The 20009-nt window shown below is 43.5% G+C and overlaps 1 protein-coding gene across 3 annotated transcripts in view; it reads right to left on the bottom strand.

Moving 5' to 3' along the window:
• The window catches only part of LOC138246638 (uncharacterized), a 403830-nt gene that overhangs the window by 357559 nt on the left and 26262 nt on the right, over positions 1–20009 (bottom strand). The gene's annotated exons all lie outside the window — the stretch shown is intronic.

Genomic DNA, 20009 nt, shown 5'->3' with positions numbered 1-20009 from the left:
CTACAGTCACCGCCCCAGATAGTCACCCATCCACCACATCATCTCCCAGCACCTCCACCACCCTCCTCCCAAAACACAAATGCCCACATTCACCCACCCAACAGACACCCAGCACACACAAGCATACTTCACACACACACACGCACCCAAGACCTCCACCAAAACACCTCTTACAACCAACTCCCTCTCCCTCCACTCCCAAACCCTTTTGCCATGATTGTCCCTGTGTGTCTAAGAATTCTTTTCTCTCGGAGTTGAACCTTCTTCCTACTCATCTCCCACCCAGTGTGACACCCAAAAGATCTGTGTCCTTCCCCAAGTCCAGCCCTTCCACCGCCAAGTCCTCCCCTGGCCCCCTGCAGGTATCCATGCTTCTCCCCCACCAAGAAGTCAAACCCTTCCAAGAGTTCACAGCCCTCCCCTCCCAAGCCCAAGAATTCACCTCTCAAACCTTACACCCCCCCAGACCCTATTCCCTGAGGTGCCTGCCTGCCCCCTTGATGCTCCTACCTGTGGAGGTTGTATGTCAGTCAGGAGTTAAGTAGGGGCACTGGAATGTGCTATATGTGCCAGCAGCACATATGTGTATGGACTGGCCTATGGCCTCTTATCTTGTACATAGTTCTGTATTATTTAATATTTATATCGTGCCATACACCTGGGCCAACCAGTTGTTGGTTCCAAGGTCAGATTTTTGTCCTGCTTTTCTTTTGTTATGCTTGTTTTGGTCTTGGCTGCTTTTGTTTATCTGTGAGTATGTTTGTGTATGTGGTGGTTGTGCTACCAGTTGTATCTGGCCAGCATTAGTTTGTGTGTGCATTGCATTTGTTCCTTTGTGATGGCTGTGTAGTGTGTGATGGGCATATGTGAGTTAAGGACATGGATTAATATTGATATTGTGTGTTGTGATAGTGTTGCCATGTTATTGCGAGTGTTGTGTATCCTTGTGTGGGTGTACTGTGTGTGTTGATTGTTATGTCAGATCTGTTGTGATGTGTGTTGGCAGGACATGACGTATGGTTTGTTGTAAGGATGTGTGATTGTGTGTGTTGGTTCTTTGGTGTTGTTAGGTTGTGGTGTATGTATGATTTGTCAAGTGAAGGTGTGTATTGTGGATGGATGACAGTGATTTTGTGGTATTGCGGTTGTGGTGTTGTGTCAATTGTTTGTGTTATGTGTTAAACTGCGCCGGTGCTATGTATCTGGGTGTTGGTGTGTGTTTGAAAGTGTGTTTTGGCTGTTTTGTGTGTACTATGCATGTAAGTATGTGTGTGTGTGTGTGTGTGTGTGTGGGTATGCATGTCAGTGTGAGGATACGTGTGTGTGTGTCACCCCCACTACCCATTCAGGATGTGTATGTTGTGTGTGCATAGATACATTGGCATTGTGCAACATTGACAGTTAAGTGTACGTACTCACAGTTCCTGTCGTCATTGTCGCTGGTTCCGGAATCGTTGGGCGCGCAGAAGCAGCGGGAAGACGTGTAGCTCAGGTTCAATGGTGGCTCAGGGCGGCTACGTGTTCCTGAAGGTGATTGTCTCATTTTATAGAGTTGGCTTCCTCCAGGGTTTCCGTGGTGACGTGACACACAGCAGAAACCTTGGCGGTGTGCTGCCTCGTAATCTGTCTGGCAGGAACATGATCTCCACCATCCTGAAGGTGGCTGCCATCGTTGTGGCAGTCTGACCGCACTGGCGGTGCCAGAGGTGGATTGGCTGTATTCTGTTGGGAAGACCGCCAGCTTGTTGGCGGTACGACCGCACCGCCAAAATGGCGGTCATGAGACCGCCAAACTTGTAATGACCCCCAAAGTGTCTCCATCAAAATTACAGTACTATCAAAAAGAAGTTTAGTACTTGGGACATCAAAAGGGAAAGGTGCAAGGAAAGTGTCCAGAGAAACGATTACAGGTATATTGCAAACGGGAGATGGCAGGATGTTTTTGGGAATGGTAAGTTACTGCCGCCAATGGATTCCCAATTTCTCTGTTATTTACAAGCCCTTACAAAGATTTACCCACAAAGAAATCACTGATCCTGTGCCCTTTGATGTAGCTTGCATGAAAGCTTTTACTGAGCTGAGAGAGAGTCTGTGCAGAGCACCAGCACTGGCAATGACCAAGTACACTAAACCATTTTCACTGTTTTGTCAAGAACACAATTGTTGTGTTCTTTCTGTCCTGACACAGGTAGATGGTGTTGTAAATCATCCTGTAGCATATTTTCAGCTACAGTGGATCCAGTTGCTGCTGTTTTACCAGGTTGTTTATAGCGAGTGGCTGCGGTTGGTGTTACTCTTGCCCAGAGTGAAAGCATTCTGATGGGACATCCTTTAACTGTTCTGGTGCCTCGCTCAGTTGAGGTCTTGCTTAATAGGACAAAAACTCAATACCTTATAATGCTTGATTGACACAAGATACAAATTATTGATTTTGGCATCACCTAAAATATCCCTAAAAAGGTGCGAAGTACTTAACCCAGCTACTTTATTACCTATAGGCACTGCTGAATCTGAAAATGTAAAAGAAATGGAACATGACTGCCGGGATGTTACTGAACTGTGCACCAAACCCAGACCTGATGTTCAGGATACTCTGTCAGAGAAAAATGATCAAATAATTTTTGTTGATCATTCCTGTTTAAGAGACAATTTGGGAACCTTGATAGCTGGTCATGCTTTGTGCACTATTTCTGGTAAGCACAAAGCTTCGTGGCTTCAAGGAGTATTTTCTGCAAAAGTGGCTGAATCAGAGGTTCTTACTAGAGCATGCTGTAGTTCATCACAGCTCAAAATTACAATGTTGGTGTTGTGCATGACTTCGGGCAGTTATGGCGCCAAAGAGGTTTTATGACCTCTTCTGGCTCACCTATCAGGAATGGTGACTGAATTCATAAGTTATTAGAAGCTTTACAATTACCTGAGAAAGTCACAGTTGTTAAATGTACCGTGCATCGCAAAGCAAATTATTTAATTACTATGAGTAATACATATGCTGATCAAGTTGCTAGATGCTGTGCACTTAATTGTGCCACTTTCAATGAAGAGAGGAAAAATGTAACAGATAATGATGAGACAAGTCAAAGTTTTCTGTTGACAATAGTTGACACTTGGGAAGAAATAAAAAGATTGCAAGATGAAGTTCCAGAAGATGAAAAAATAAGCTGGATAAAACTGGGTTGCAACCAAAGAGAATTTGTCGAAATTTGGGTTTCAAGTGAAGGGCAGGTAGTCTTGCTAAACTGTCTACTGACACAAATGGCTAGATATTATCATGGTCAAACTCACATTGGCAGAGATGCAATCATTCCTACATTTGAACAATCCTGGTTTAATCTGAAATTTAGACAGGTTGCTGAAGCAATTTGTCACATAAGCATTACATGTCAGAAAATGAATGTGAGAAAGAGAACTTTTGTCAATTTGAGTCACACTGGAAGATCAGGTGGTCCATTTTACCGAATGCAGATGGATCTCATTGAGATACCTGTGTGTGGTGGTTTGAGATACTTGTTGGTGAGTTTCTGTATATTTAGTCATTTGATTGAAGCCTACCCCACACGTAGCAATGCTAGCCTCACAGAAGCAAAGCTGTTACTTAGGGAGCTTATCTCAAGATTTGGGTTTCTGCCCTCTTTAGAATCAGATATAGGAAGTCACTTCAATAACGAAGTGATAAAAATGCTATATTCAGCCTTAAACACCGAGCAAAAGCTGCACTGTAGTTACTGTCCTCAAACTTCTGGATTAGTGGAGAAAATTAATGGTACTCCGAAAGCTCATTTGGCAAAAATGTGTGCACCCACAAGTCCGAAATGGCCTGATACTTTACCTTTGGTTCCGATGAGTATGCGAAGTACACCCGACAGAAAGACTGGTCTCTTGTCACATGCGATATTGATGGGCAGGGCCATGAGATTGCCAGCTGATCCTGCGAATGTGCTTGTAAGCATAATAGATGACTTGGTGCTGGATAACTGCAAGGGTCTAGCTGATGCGGTTCACTCTTTTTCTCACCAGGTGGAAGCAACATCCGTGTCACCATCCCAAGACCAGTGGCACAGTCTACAGGCTGGTGATTGGGTGGTGATCAAGAGGGACATGATGAAGACTTATTTGGAGCATAGGTAGAAGAGTCCTTTTCAGGTCATACTGGTGATGACAACTGCTGTGAAATGTGCTCGATTCCCAAACTAGATTCATGCAAGGAGTAGGTGACAGAAAGAGCAAGAGACTGCAGAAGTAAAGACAGTGCAAACTGGTGAAGATCCAGAATCAAGTACTCCTTTGACAGCTGAACTTGAGGTTAATTCTGATATTCACCTATGGGTTTGCAGCCGCCGAATTGGTCTCGGTGTTGGGACAACGTGCAGAAAATCTTTGCAGTAGTCCCTCAGCTCACATTTTCCCAAGGGGCCCTTTCCTTAATACAGGAGGGTCAACTTTTAACGAGGGCTTTATGTAAGTTCTTTATCTATTTTTTCATACACCTTACACTCACTTAAGGTTCCTCAAGTGAAGTCTAGGAGTTTATTTGGTTTTGGTCCTGAAGAAATGCAGACCGATCCGTAGGTCACAATATGGGTGTGAAACATGTTAACCACTAATGAGAGTTAAAGGACGAATTTTCCTTTCCCTATTTCTTTTCTAGGTTGAGTGGAGGAACATTATTTCCTTGATAAATGCCCTTGTTTTTAACCTTGACCCCCGTAGTGATAATAAACTGATTGACGGTAGGGCCTAGGGTCAATTTTAACACAGCACCTCCAGCCCTTCACTTCCCTTTGCAGGTTTGAGTCTACTCCTACTGCGGACTACGACACTTCTCAAAAGATCTCTGGCAAAGAGCCCTCCAGAGGGCCCTGTCGGGCATTGCAGCACCAGCCCGACAAGGAACAGGCCCAATGATGAAGCATGACACCTATTGGGTGTGTGAGGGCTCTTGCTTCTACTTATACAAGTGCCCAGCTGACCTGTGAATTCCCCTTGGAACAGTGTACCTAATTATTTTGTATTTGACTTTCCGGAGGATGTGCACTGGACCAATCTAAAATCTGCTTGTCCCTCTATTATATTCTCTAATTCTGATATTCCTCTATCAGCAGAATCAGAGGTGAATGTAGGAGGAGTCAAGTCTGAGCAGAAGGACTCTCCCAGAAGCAGCTGATTGTTAAAAAGAGATAAAACTAGTAGCTTTTCCTAAAGTAGCCAAAAGTGAAGTTTGGTTAAATCAAAATCATACAGATTTGACTCCTCCTGAAGTGGCTAGTGGTGCAAGTGAAACAAGTCAAAGAAGAGCTTGACAGATTATTGCTAGACCAAGAAGAATGGGAAGTCCAGTTATATCATCACTGCCTAGAAAAACTTTGAAAGGAGATAAATGGCTTTTCTCCCTTGCCCCTGAATAAGTTCCTGATGTGTTGCTGAGCATAAATAAGAAACCAGAAATAGCAGAAGAAACAGATCTGAATGAAAGAGAAACAAGTGCAGGTCGAAAATCAAAAACGAAAAAGAGTTGAAAGCTGAAGATATACAGGCCCTGAATGGCCTGAAAGTTGCTGTATATAATCGCAAGAAAACTGAAAATTATGTTTTATTTTTATTTTGGCTGCATAGTTAAGTTTATATTTTTCTTCCTTCCACTTTTGATTCTTTATAAGTCATTAATACGAACCATAATTGAAACAATGGGTGCAAGTATGTGTGTGTGGGATTGTCAGTTGTATGTGTGTTTTTAAGCTTGTTGTTGATTATGAGTATTTCTGATAAAGTTGGCATTACTAACACACCTTCAATATTAGAGGTTACTACACTGAGTTAGATAGATTATATAAAGATGACAATTACTTACACTTAAAACAACTGACAAGATCTTTCTTCTAATGTTTGCTATCGTTTGCTGTATGGATATGTTGAGACTATGGATGTGAGAGGATGTTATGTGTGTACACAAGTTCCTTTCTCAGTACAAGAAGGAATTACATAGCATGGCTTACCACTAATTTATGGGATCCATTGTAGTCTTTTAATAACAAGGCTCTATAGTCAGAAGTACATACAATATTTTCACTCAAATTTTGACTTACTCTTTTCCTTTGTTCCAGTTAACCAACACTTGAGTAGTATTGCTAAAGCTAGAAACAGAGATATTGTAGGAGGTTTCTCTGAGCCTACACTGACATTTGGTACTGCTCATGCTCACAGAAATAGTTTGACAAGTATACTTTCACCAGTTGAGAAAAAATGTCCGAGTCAAGCTGATGATAGAAGTAAGGCAATTAAAGAGAAAATAGAGAAGGGCTTAGCAAAACGCAATTATAGGAATCATCTTGCATATAGTGTAATTAAGACGCAAGGGAAGGGTACCTTAGGCCCAGCATTAGTGAACTCTTGCCTCTATCATGTTCCTGATGCTGATCGCTGATGACCTACTGTTCCAGTGATCTGCTGACGAAGACTCTGATGGCTGCTGTCTCATTTAGGAGAGGAATAACCAATGTGCATTTGTTTTCCTTTGCAGGTTTTTCCCTTAGATATCCAACAGCATATTTTTGTTAGAGACATAGTTAGATGTTTTTTCAAATTAATTTTTGTCTTATTTTTTATTTTTGCATGTGACAAAGCCCAGCCCCACAAATGTTTTTCGAATTAGAATTTAGTAGCAAATAATTAAATTGAATGTTTATTAAATGACTGTGATTGATTCAACTGCACAACTAATTAAATCTGTTACTAATTCTGTTGCTATTCTGTATCATTCTTTTGGAGAGTTAAGTGGTAATTGCACTTAATAGGCTAAGAATCGTCAAACACTTATAGACAGCTTGTGTTGTTTCTGTATTGCTATCATTTTGTTTTGCCCATTATTTACGTGACTTTAGCAATATTAATATAAGGGCAATAAATGTTTGAACTTTATTAAATTGGTGTAGTGATTCATGGCCACATAGGTCATGGTGTGTATAAAGTATTGACTCCTTATTGCAATTCATTGTTGTTTATGGCTATTGGTCCTTATTGTTGAATTTGATGATTTTATTACTCCTGTCTGAGTCAAAAGATTTGAGTCTACGTCTGAGGCTAGTAGATGTAACTGCCCTTTTACGTGTCACCTAGCCTAATTTAGAAGGCCACATGCCCACAGCTGCATAAGTGTCTTGGTAACCAAGTCAATCACAAAGGTCAAAAGGGCTCGAGGATGCAAATCTGTTAGAAGTAATCAGTACAAAAGGATCCGAAGCAGTCCTCTGTCGGTCAATGGCATGGTGTTTTATAGGCTGCTAAGGTGCGTAACTCAGTGATTCTGGCCTAAAGAAAAAACCTAATGGTAGAGCCAGGATGGAAGGAGGTTCACTGATATTGGACAGTCCTGTCACCTATGTGCGTCCCCAAGGAGCAGTGCAGCCCCAGCCAATGGGTGGCCTTGTTTTTAGGTTGAATGTGACTAAGATGTTAGTCTGTACCAGTGCCACATTGCCTAGCACCACCACGCAAGGAGTAGCCTCTGGGGTAAGTTGATGACCACCTCAGAGTTCGGTGTGGACAAATACTTTATATTTATGGTGGCAAGACCCTTTCCTTTTGCCTTTTTGGTGCTCGCTGGGAAGAGTTAGTATTGCTCTCCCTTAGCTCATTTTCGGAAGAGCCACCGCCTCTCCCACTGTCAAATTGACTAGTGAGCTTGGTGGGGCCTTAACTCCTCCCCCCGTTGACCTGGCATCTGGGAGGGTCCCGTGGTGGGGTCCTCCTTTCTTATGGCTTCTTGATCTGCCACTCAATTTGGAAGTAAAGTATCTAATTGATACCGAGTAGTCATCCATTTGGCTATAACCGTTTGCTCAGTAGAGCCAAGTCGGCTATCAAGAGAGTCAAAAGGCTTTTTAATTAGGCATTCAAATTTTTAATTAAATGTATCCAATAGCTCCCAAACCTTTACGCACTCCGTGCATTGGCATAGGGTCCGATGAAACATCCAGGGACTTCTCATTATTGGAATTTTAAAAAATATAGCTTACTTAACTTTTGGAGCCACCGACTCCTTTTTTCCCCCCTTAGGTGCAGGAGGTTGGGGATCTAGGATTATTTTCTCATGTGGTGAAGATAGGACAGAAGATGATGAACTATTGCCTGAATCTGCATGATGTCATGACAAGCCGGCATGGTGGCAGTGCTTAAAGCTGCATTAGTTGCCAGGGGGCTGTTGCTCGCCAATAGTGTCAACAGTAGCAGGTGCGGCCAGCTTAAAGAGGTCTTGACCGGCATGTATACACAAGGAAGTACCTCCTCAACATGGACAATCTCATCATTGAGGGCCCCGACCGCAGATGATGAAAAGGATAATATGCTGGAGTTACCCATAGTGCATAAGCAGAGGCCCCACCCGCCTGTCAACACCTTTTAGTGAGGGTTTGCGGGCAATGAATTCCTTTCTTCTTGACCCATTAATCACATTGAGTCACGTTATGTCTGCTCACAAGCCACACTCGGGCTGCAAGCTGACCAACCTTAGCGAGATGACCCCCCTCCCAATCCCTCACTTTGTCGCGTAGGCTCTCATTATCCTAATTAGACTACTGGATTTTTGGGCAACAAGATCGTTTGCAGTGTGGGGGACTAAGTCTAACCCATGGCGGAGGACCCTTGTCACCCCAAATCCGGGTTGAGCTCTGGCTAACTAGCAGTGCCTCATCTCTCCCTAAGGGCAGAGACAATTAGGCAGCTGAGCGCATGACATCTTAGTGCTTCCCAGGGAAGTCGTGGTCACTCAGATCCCAACCAGTTCTCTCATACACAGTGTGGTCTCATATATAAATGACAAAGGCAGTTTGAGTTTTATAGATTGGCTTAATAAAACGACTGCATTTTAGATAACAAGGTGTGAGCCGCAATAACCAGAACCATACAACACAGTAGGATTGAAATAGTAACGAGGAGAGTGAAACATAAGAATAACGCTATCATAATGCAACTAGATTACGTTATCTCTCCTAAGTTCTATTATGAGCACATCATGTTAAGCTCTAAACCTGCCTTTCAGGTTCCCCCGGGAGGACATCGACCCTCACACCTGAGCAAAGGCCTGCAATCGTGATCAGCATCTGCAACAGGGCAGTCAGCGTCTAGTTGTGGGTTCCTGTTCGTAATCTCCCTCTTACGTGTATCAGGACTAGGAAGTGTTTTTATAACTAACACACCAATGTTCTAAGAAACGTCCCTACGTAAGAATGTGTACTTTCTACGCACCCTAGAGACTAAACTTCTACCACGTCTATCGGCAATGTACCAGACTGTATCCTTGACTGAAGCACAGAGCGAGCAGGAATGTATTGTTTGAGAACTTCAGTGCTGAAGTAAGCTAAACAGTGTGATAGAAGAAAATAAAACAAGACAGTGAAACTTGTTATTGTAAAATAACAGGGCGAGGTTAAATAAAATGCATCTAGGACAAAGTGCACAGAGGCCTAATACTTTAAGCAGACGCGCAAAGGCTACATTAAAATATGGCTACACTACCTCCTCCCCTTGTCGGTAGAAAGCGGTTTAAGCCGAAGCTAAAAATGCCCTAAGCTAAAAATAATTAAAACACTATAGAATTTCAACAAGTTATGAGGACACCAAGGCACATCAGTCCTCAATTTAAAAATAAGCATGTGGCAAGAGCCAAATTCATGTAAGAGTGTCAATTTAGATGATCCAAGTCAATTAGTGGTCATGGAAAGCAGGAGGTTCTCCACTTCGGCAGATGACAAAACCGGAAAATCCACGCCAAAGACTATCAAGGAGCAGGTGTGTTCCAAAGCCCCAGAATCAACCAAGGCGGCATCCCGGACACAGTCCGTGAACTAGTTAATATCAACTTCCTCCAGGAAGGGTAACTCGTAATCAGCCTCACGAAGCAAACGCAGTCGCAGCGCGCAAGTCTGGGAATGAGCCCTCATCGGGAACATCAACAGAGCAGCATCAACCACTGGGGGGCGTTGCTGTGAGAGACAGACGACTAGTGCATGTTCAAAAGAGCACCAACGGCACCGATACACAGGCTGCACACAATCCAAAACCGGTCGGAATGACAGAGACCAGTCCCACCCGAATGTTCCAGGAGTGTTGCTCCAAAGTGCTGCATCATGCGTTCACGACACAGCCGATGATGGGAGCGCCCACATTCGTCCTTGTTGTGGCGGGACAGCCATTGCGGAAAAACAACAGCAGCAGCAAATTCCAGCTAATAAAGCCAAAGTTATCGGAAATCCCCCAAAAATGCTTCCAAAAATCGAAGGTATCAAACCAAATATGGAAGAGAAGGTATGAACGAAACCAACACCAACGGCTTTGAAAAAATGTGCTAATCCAGCTGTGCTGAAAGCATTAAATATACGTCCCACGAGTTCACCAAAGTGGCTCGGAAAGTTGGTATTTAAGAGGGACTGTATTTCTGCTGACGACCTTGCCACCTGAAGTGTGTAGGTCTTGCGTGCAGATGTAAAGGCCACGTGCTTCTGAAACAATAAAACCTTTAGTCTACTTAACTTGTCGAAATTCACCTTGGAAGTAGCAATATGAGGCCAAATATCCGCTACCTCCCTTAATTTAGTGGGGGGAAACAACACATTCCCGCAGCAAGTAACGACCTTAGTGACTGAAACAACGTAAACAATTCCGGCTCGCATACCACAACAGTCTTCAATATTGAGGACGTAGCTGCCGTTTGAAAGCACCTGGAATGTGTGTTTAATCAAGGGGACTGGAACTCCCTTCAGATAGCAAGCCAAATTTGCAACCGAGGCATTACATGCCCCATGCAAGGACAGCTGCTTATAAATCATCGAATGGCTGACTGAAGTCTCACATTCACTACTGCTAAGAAAGACTTCCTTCATGCCATTGAGGCATTTGTACAAGAAGGGAAGCTCCCACACCTCATGGATATACCTATCTCCCAGCTTTTCATATCTGCCGACCGGAACATGTTTCAACCAAGATGTGAATTGTAACGTGGCAATAGGCAGATTAATAACCCCGTGTATCAACCACTCTGCAGACGGTATTTCGGCCACGGTAAAAGGCAACCTTTCTAATTTTTCCAATGTTGAGCATGACATAAGTCGCCTCCTTCTTAGCCATTAGTAGTTGTTGTCGCATTAAATTAAAGGAAAAAAATATATCCCTGGCACTGATGTGCTGCCACTGAACGCGACCCGCCTTCAGTGTCTGAAGCGTCCAACCCAACTGCATAACGGACCTGGTCTGACTTTGTCCATGATATAAAGAAGACATATCAGATCGTATATTGTCTATAGCAGAAGAGACAATGTTGTTAATCGTATATATTTGGTCGGACAAGGTGTGAATTCCATTATCCACAACAGCTAATGCCTTTTTCAAATTTTCCTGATCTATCTGCCTTAACCGGGCTGCAGCCTCCTGCTGGGAAAGTTTCCATATTTCATTGTACACTTTGTACAAGAAACGCTTCATACGTGGTGTCTTCGGGCCTGACAAAAAGTCTTGCAAGTCAGTGTTATTAGACAGGAGTGTGAGATGTGTCTTAACTGCATCTAGTGAGGATGATGTTAACCACTGTTGGCACAATTTTCCCACACTATATGTAGTAATCATTTCAGCATGTTCTGGTGATATATAGCGAGGGTCTGCCCTATTCGCCCTGAAACCCCCAGATGAGGTGACAAAACGTTGATGACATCCATTGGTATCTATAGGCCACAATAACCACCCGCCCGGACGTGTCAATGAAGTGTTAAATGTACCATTCTGGACCCAGTCTAAGTTCACCAAAACTGGCATTTATGTATTTCTGCCAGTTATTAATTTTTGCCGGGACTGGTATACTAGGCACGTTCAATTCTCTAATTGTTGCTAAGCCCAAACAGCTAGACTGTTGTACTGTTTCATTCAAGAAAATAATTTGGACGGGAATGAGACATGCTCTAAACAATGTTTCTCTACCCCTTGTTCCCCAAACACTTTTCAAATCAACATTATTTGACCAATATTCATAACCTTCAATCGACAGTCGGGAAACAAAAGAATCTGAAAATATTAATTTCGTATTAGTCAACAACACTTGCTTATCTTTAGATGGAGTTAACTTAAAATAATACGACTTAGCGTTCATTTGATTATGCCCAGAAAAATACTGAAATATGTCACAATAAAAGTTTTGGAACTCCCTTGCGGGGGAGTTGGGCAATGCTCCCATTGGGTATAGTCAAATATTGTTTTTGGACTACTTGCTTTATGTATAAAATGGTGCCCATAATAATTATAACAAAACATGTCAACATAATTCTCTTTAAACTGGTAAACGTCTTCATGTTCATAGACAGTATAATATTGTAATGAGTCATTATAGAATTAACTGTCTTCTGATCCCAATCATCAGATACAATGCCTGGTATAACGATATCATTCATAGATAACTTTAGGACATACGGTATTTGAATTATCTCAGTGGGACCGTATGTATCAAACATTACTTTATCCCACACAATCCCATCAGGAATTGGCAGCGCAGAAACGTTCACAAAGGACAAGTCCCTTCGAACCTTATGTGATGAAAAATGTGGCTTCAACACCTCCTCCACCTGTTCAACCGCTGATCTCTCACGAAGAAAATGACCATGTATCAACAGAAAAAAGGTAATAACAAACCCTATCCAAAGAAAGAATGCGGACAGTCAATAAGAGCCACAGATAGCTCCAAGGGAAAACAAAATAGGTATCTTTAAGCCAACACATCAGCTTACGTGGACCTGACAGGTCAGTAGTCGAAGAGGCAAACGAGTCCGATAGACCATCGTTGTTGTTGGCAAAGTACCCAGAGGCAGTTCGTACAAAAGGTGTCATTGTATTCAATGGAATTGGTGTTTCTCACGGTGGCACACTGTAGATAGCCCCACCCGCCACATCAGTAGTCATGGTGACTCGATCAAATGTTTCTAAGTTATTTGTTGTCAGTGGAACTAAAGCGAGATCATCGTCCACCCTCCCCAAGCTCGGAGAGGCAACAGTGTTGATATAGATAACTTGAAGCCAAACATCTTCCCCAGTAGTGAGAGGGATTTGGGAACTACTGGACGTTCCTCTTGGTCTGCTGTGCAGAATAGGCCACATGTTGTAACTTGACATTATCAATAGAAACAAAGCGATTTTCTTTTGCCCCCGGCAACGGTGGTAAAACAACAGTTCTTGTTCCGTGTATTCCCAACACAGGGACAGGTGCTCGATAAGAAGGGCCAAATTCCTTTTTCACTGCGACCTTTTCACGCACAAGATCCCAGACTCTGGGAATCCAACCAGTAGGTGTTACTGGCACATCCTTAATTCCTGTGAAGGCAGCACTTTTAGAAGAGTTATAGAGCTGTAATTCCTGCAAAACAGTGACACGATCATTTATGTCAAAGGGCGTTTCTGCCGCCTCCACACCAGGACCATCAAGATCCGGAACAAACATGCGTGTTCCGAACATGCACTCATATGAAGTACGATCCCCCCCAGGGACCTTCTAGGCAGGTTATTCAGTGCTCTCTGAACTCCATACAGGTGGGTTAACCAACTACGACCCGTACCTAATACTCTGGCTGTTAAGGATTGCTTTAAATCGCGATTTAATCGCTCCACTACAGAATTTCCCTCGGGATGAAATGGAGACGAGAACTGGAGCTGGACCTCCAACTAAGCCATGGTGTCCCTGAATGCCCTTGAGGCAAAAACAGGGCCCCGGTCCGAATGGAATGCCGCAACTGCATATGTACCGATAAAGATACGCAAATCTTTAATAACAGTTTGAGCGTCAGCCGAGCGCTGTGGCCACACCCACACAAATCTGGAGCAAGAATCAACAGCGACTAGTATATATTTGTATGCACTATCCGGTGTTAGTGGACCGCAATGATCCAAATACACACATTGTAATGGTCTGTTAGATATTAAGAGGGGTGTCTGCGGCGGGCGCTTAGCTGTTGAAACTTTAATCTGTTGACAGATGTCACAACAAAGGGCATACTGCTTAGTCTCTTTATAAAGACCCGGCCACCAGTAACAGGCCTGTAATAGCGAAATTGTGGCGGCCAGGCCAGCATGGGCAGATGCCACTCCCTCATGCTCTGCATTAATCAATTGTGGTCGTACAACTTTATTGGGGATCTCGCGTATGCCAACACTAGGTATTTTAACCTCAGCGTTGAGCATACTTCCCATGAAGTATTGATATTTATTAGGAAATCCTTTAGGAAAAGGCGTGCCATCAGCCGTAGCTTTTATGGCAGCCAGAATCTCTGTGTCTGGTATGGAACTCGAACGAGTCACTGCGGCCACAGTGGCAACAGCCACTGCCAACTTGGCGACTTCATCAGCTAAAGTATTCCCAGCAACGTGTATTCCAACGCGCTGGTGTCCAAGAGTATGTACAACATGTACTTTGGGTAGCTTCTCCTTCAGGTCCGCTACCTTCCCCCACAGCAGTCTGTGTTTTATGGTGTTACCCTTTGAATCTCTGAACCCATTCAAGCGCCAGTAATGTAGGTATTCACTAAAAGACTGGACACAATAATACGAATCACAAACAATCAGTGTGATCTGTGTCGGATTTGTATGTTCTAATGCCATCAGTAGAGCTTTCAGCTCAGCCAATTGTGCTGTACAATCCCCTAATGTTTGTGTATAAGTATGTTGGGGGCTGAATTCTTCCCCCTCCATACGGCCACTCACTACAGCACATGCAGCAGACTACTGGTGTTTTGTCTCCACCGCCGGTTGCACAGAGCCATCGGTGTACATGACTACTTGATATTGATCAATAGGCAGCGTGTCAGCGGGAACTGGATATTCAACTTCATATTGCAGAAATTCCTGAGTTTGTAATTTTGGGTCAAAAATGTAATCTACATCAGTGGCTGTTAAAGACATAGTCCATTGTATCCATCGCGGGTGTAGTGCTTTTGCGTTAGGAACGCTCACTTTTGTAACGGCCTCTAGGGCCGGAATAGGCGAAAAGACTATAATGCGTTTACCCTGGGCAAGAGGTCGTTCCTTAATAACAGCCAGCTGTACTGCAGTGAGAATTTTCTCTGTTGGTGCGAATCGTTGTTCAGCAGCCGAAAACAAGTGGGACTTGTATCCAATCAGGACTGTCTCACCTTCATTAAATGTGACATACGTAAACCCAATGGCCCCAGCTATCACCCTGATGATGAAATGCGTCTTATTGTCCCGTGTATGTAAATGTTTTGCAGCAATGAGATCTGTCTGTAACTCCCGAAGAGTATGTGTATGTTCAATTGTCCAAAATTTGCTAGAAAAATAAGGACGGATTAATTTGTATAAAGGTTTTATGCATGTAGCATAATCAGGAATGTATGTTCTGCCAAAATTTAGAAAGCCCGACAATGATTAGAGTTTCCTAATCGTATTAGGTCATTGCAATTGTGCACATTTTTCTAAAAATTGTGGCGCTAGGCTCTTACCTTCATTCGACAGCTCATATCCCAGGAATAGGACGCTGAGGAAGGCAATTTTAGATTTTTTGAATTTACATTTGGAGCCAATTTTGGCAAACCCTACATCAATGCGGGCTACCCATCTTAAATGTTGTAGTAACTCGTCATCCGTGAGATATATATAATCTACATATGACAATGCTTCAGGGTCCAACTCGTGTAAAATTGCAGTCACACGAGCGTCAAACAGTCCCGGGCTATTCTTATACCCCTGAGGTAAATGACAGAATTTTTTCTCGGAGCCTAATGCGCTAAAGCTTGTCAAATCCCTGCTTTCGGGTGCTATATTCTGGCAGAAGAAACCATTCGAGAGGTCTAAAGTTGTTTTGTATTTTTTCTGCACAATGTTATTCATCAGTGCAGCGCTATGTGAATTTTGTATAGCATATGTACGTGTATGTCCGTTCAAATGTCTGTGGTCTAAGACTATTCTATATGAATGGTCCAGTTTAGCTACAGGGAACAAGGGATTATTCATCGGTGAGACACAGGGTTCAATTACTCCCTGGTATTCTAGTTGTGTAAGTATTTCCCTCAACAGTGCCCTTGCTTCATGTTTTATGGGATGCTGAGGTTCACCTTTAGTCAGAATTACATGATATGGAGAATCCCTATCCCACCCTACGTGATTTCTATACAAGGCAGGTGCTTGTGCTAGAGCCCATTTGATGCAATAGGACTCAGTGAGTTCCCCTGGAACAAGTGGTGAGAACGAAGGTTTAATAACCTCCTCCCCAACTGGGCAAGTGCGAACAAAGTCAGGCAGCCGATCCTGCTCAGCCAGCAAAATGTCATATATCTTGACTACACGATCCCAAAAGATCACGTTTATAGTGCGTTCAATGTCTCCTTCCAATTGTAAAGTCACTGTATACACCCTATCGGGTTCAGAGACAAGCATATCTGCTGTTTCAACTTCTATGAAGTCATCAGTTGCATTCACCTCCAAATGCTCTAGAAGATTCCGGCAAACTATTGTGACCTCTGCCGCGCTGTCTAGCAGTGCTAGTGCCAAAGTCTTGTTCTTCAAGAGAACTCTCTTCCTGTGTGGCATGTCTAACTGAGACTGCCGCCACCTTTTTCTTTTTAAACTGTTGTTTCTGTTGTATCGGTTTCTCTTCCTTCTTGACAGAAACCTCCGAAGAGCGTTGTGATTCCTGTCTTGGTTTCGCGTAGTCTGCTCTCCGCTCTGACCGCCCACCTCTCTCATTTCTCTTTTCCGATGAGTCCTGAAAGGAACGAGATTGGCGTGTATCAGTGTATTGATATCTATCAGGCGTTTTCAAATTATCCCTATTTCTGAGATTATGCCTATTTTGCGGGGTCTCCGTACGAGGAGATTCTCCCCTTTCTTTTTTAGGTGTCTGTTGTTTTTTTCTCCCAGCACTTCTTATTACCCTCAGGTTGTTGTTTAGCATTGTCTTTACTAACCTTTCCCTGAAACTGTGGTTTTTGCGGTCTAGCCCCTAGGCTATCTCGACCAATGCTGGAATATGTTTCCGCTATTATTTGAGGCAGTTCCCACTCCTGATCTAGTTGTGGGACGTCACGAAGACACATACGCACCGCAAGTGCAACTGCCTCCCCTTTAAGATTACTTAGTATCATTGAAGAAACCGTGGCAAAGTTGCCCATCAGTTGCATTCCTAAATCTAAGGCTGGGGCAGCCCCGTATTCATCCTGAATCTGTTTAAGCACTTCCGGTAGGTTCGCTAATGTCGGTGTACCATGTGCCGTTGTGTAGAGCGCGGCAAACACCGTGCCCCATGTAGTACAATGTTCCACAGTGGGAACCATGGCAAATGGTAAACACATAGTTAATATTCTATGTTTGTTCTGAGGTCCTGTATGGGGAAATACCGCCTCCAGCGTATTAATTTTCTGTGCCAGCCAAAATGGAGTCTCCTTCCGCTTTGCTGGAACTTTACCCATAATAGAGCGTACAGTCGCCGGGTTTATACCTGGAGCTACTGCATGTTGTTGTGCTGGAGCAGCACGCGCTGGGTTTGTATTTAGTGTCTGCATCACAAATTGTACTAAGCGTCTATATGTAGCCGTTAAGTCTGTATATAAACGACGAACTTCAGCCACCGGCATATTTGCAACCGCAGGATGTGGTGTATATGTGGCCAATAAAGGCCAGGTCGGACCATCATTACTCAGTGGACCTAACCTTACTGGCAATATAGTATGGGGTAGGGCACCATCAAGCCAATTATTATGTTCTTGATAAGATAGAGGTATCTCTAGGTCTGTATCTGTACTGGCCAGGCGCGTTCCCAACCATATATGTGTGAAATGCATTTATATTCCCATCAACTGCTGGGAATGTGACCCAAGAGTAAAAAAGTTCTATTCTATAGGCTGCATTGGCGGCCACCACAAACGTGACTGGACCGCACTGGATCGTAAGACAATGTGCTGTGAGCGGCTGTCTCATATTAAGAGCTATTTGTATTACCTGGGGATTCGTCATTAGAAAAACAGCACTGGTTCAGAGAGGGCACACCAAAACGGGGTCTTTCCTTTTAAGGTTCAAGCTTGAACAACCATCTGCTATATTTAGGGTTACCTATATCGCGCTGGTGGAAGTCCTCAGTGCCACGGACGTCTCCGTTAATGGAAGTGAGGAATCAATATCATATATGAGACCGAGAGAGACTGGTGGACCTGAAAATTAGAGCCAGACCAAACGCTGGTGGCGCCATGTCGCATAGGCTCTCATTATCCTAATGAGACTACTGGATTTTTGGGCAACAAGATCGTTCGCAGTGTGGGGGACTAAGTCTAACCCACGGTGGAGGACCCTTGTCACCCCAAATCCGGGTTGAGCTCTGGCTAACTAGCAGTGCCTCATCTCTCCCTAAGGGAAGAGACAATTGGGCAGCCGAGTGCATGACATCTTAGTGCTTCCCAGGGAAGTCGTGGTCACTCAGATCCCAACCAATTCTCTCATACACAGTGTGGTCTCATATATAAATGACAAAGGCAGTTTGAGTTTTATAGATTGGTTTAATAAAACGACTGCATTTTAGATAACAAGGCGTGAGCCGCAATAACCAGAACCATACAACACAGTAGGATTGAAATATTAACGAGGAGAGTGAAACATAAGACTAACGCTATCATAATGCAACTAGATTACGTTCTCTCTCCTAAGTTCTATTATGAGCACAGCATGTTAAGCTCTAAGCCTGCCTTCCAGGTTCCCCCGGGAGGACATCGACCCTCATACCTGAGCAAAGGCCTGCGATCGGGATCAGCATCTGCAACAGGGCAGTCAGCGTCTAGTTGTGGGTTCCTGGTCGGAATCTCCCTCTTATGTGTATCAGGACTAGGAAGTGTTTTTATAACTAACACACCAATGTTCTAAGAAACATCCCTACGTAAGAATGTGTACTTTCTACGAACCCTAGAGACTAAACTTCTACCACGTCTATCGACAATGTACCAGACTGTATCCTTGACTGAAGCACAGAGCGAGCAGGAATGTATTGTTTGGGAACTTCAGTGCTGAAGTAAGCTAAACAGTGTGAGAGAAGAAAATAAAACAAGACCGTGAAACTGGTTATTGTAAAATAACAGTGCAAGGTTAAATAAAATGCATCTAGGACAAAGTGCACAGAGGCCTAATACTTTAAGCAAACGCGCAAAGGCTACATTAAAATATGGAGACACTACAACCTCCCGTTAGACACTGCTTCCCTACCCCTTCTCCCCCTGTGCAGCAATTCCCATAACTCACCTCCAAGGTGCAAGAAGGGGCATACTGTGTTTGGGGACCCTATATTCAAATTAGGTGGGGGGAGCGTGAGCAGGTACAATGCGGACATGGAGCAACAAGCGATGAGGCGGGGGTGTCAGGCCTGCCACGGTGGTCGTGGCACGCGCACCTGAGCCAATTCTGTGGGCTTCTTGCATGTGCCAAGCACCCGCCGCCAACGGTAGACCGACAACTCCTCTAGCACAGGCTTCAGTATTTAGTAGTCATTGTTTGCATGACACTGCAGTTATGTCTGTCAATGTTTTGAGAAGCGTGACACACTAGAGTAGGTTTATCATATCTGAAAACTAGAAAAAGTGCAGTAAAGGTCAGTGGATTTAGCTTTTTTACTGACCAGTTCTGCTTTTGTTTATTTTCACACACAGGGCAGAAATTCATAGGTACATTCTTGCATCAAAGATGAGTTTATCTGGCTGTGCAGATTAAAGCTCTGAGAGCAGCACAGTCACAGAATTGCAGGAAAACATTTTGAGTAATGACTCATTTTCTGTAAAATACAAGCTTTAAAACTAGAAGAAGGCTTAACACATATTCACAGGGAAAAATGTTTCAACTGTGAATTACTTCCCAAATTCACAGCGCATAATCAGTTTGTTGGATATATAGGTTCCTTAGAAACAGGTAACTGAATGGCTAACACGGCATCCTTTCTTTTTTTGTGCTATAGAAAAAAATGTCAGTACTACTTTCAGAGTATTAATCAGCACACCTGA

The sequence above is a fragment of the Pleurodeles waltl genome, chromosome 1_2 (assembly GCF_031143425.1).
Source record: "Pleurodeles waltl isolate 20211129_DDA chromosome 1_2, aPleWal1.hap1.20221129, whole genome shotgun sequence".
Taxonomy (NCBI): domain Eukaryota; kingdom Metazoa; phylum Chordata; class Amphibia; order Caudata; family Salamandridae; genus Pleurodeles; species Pleurodeles waltl.
The sequence above is the reverse complement of the archived record's forward strand: the minus strand, read 5'-3'. Positions and strand labels throughout refer to the sequence as shown.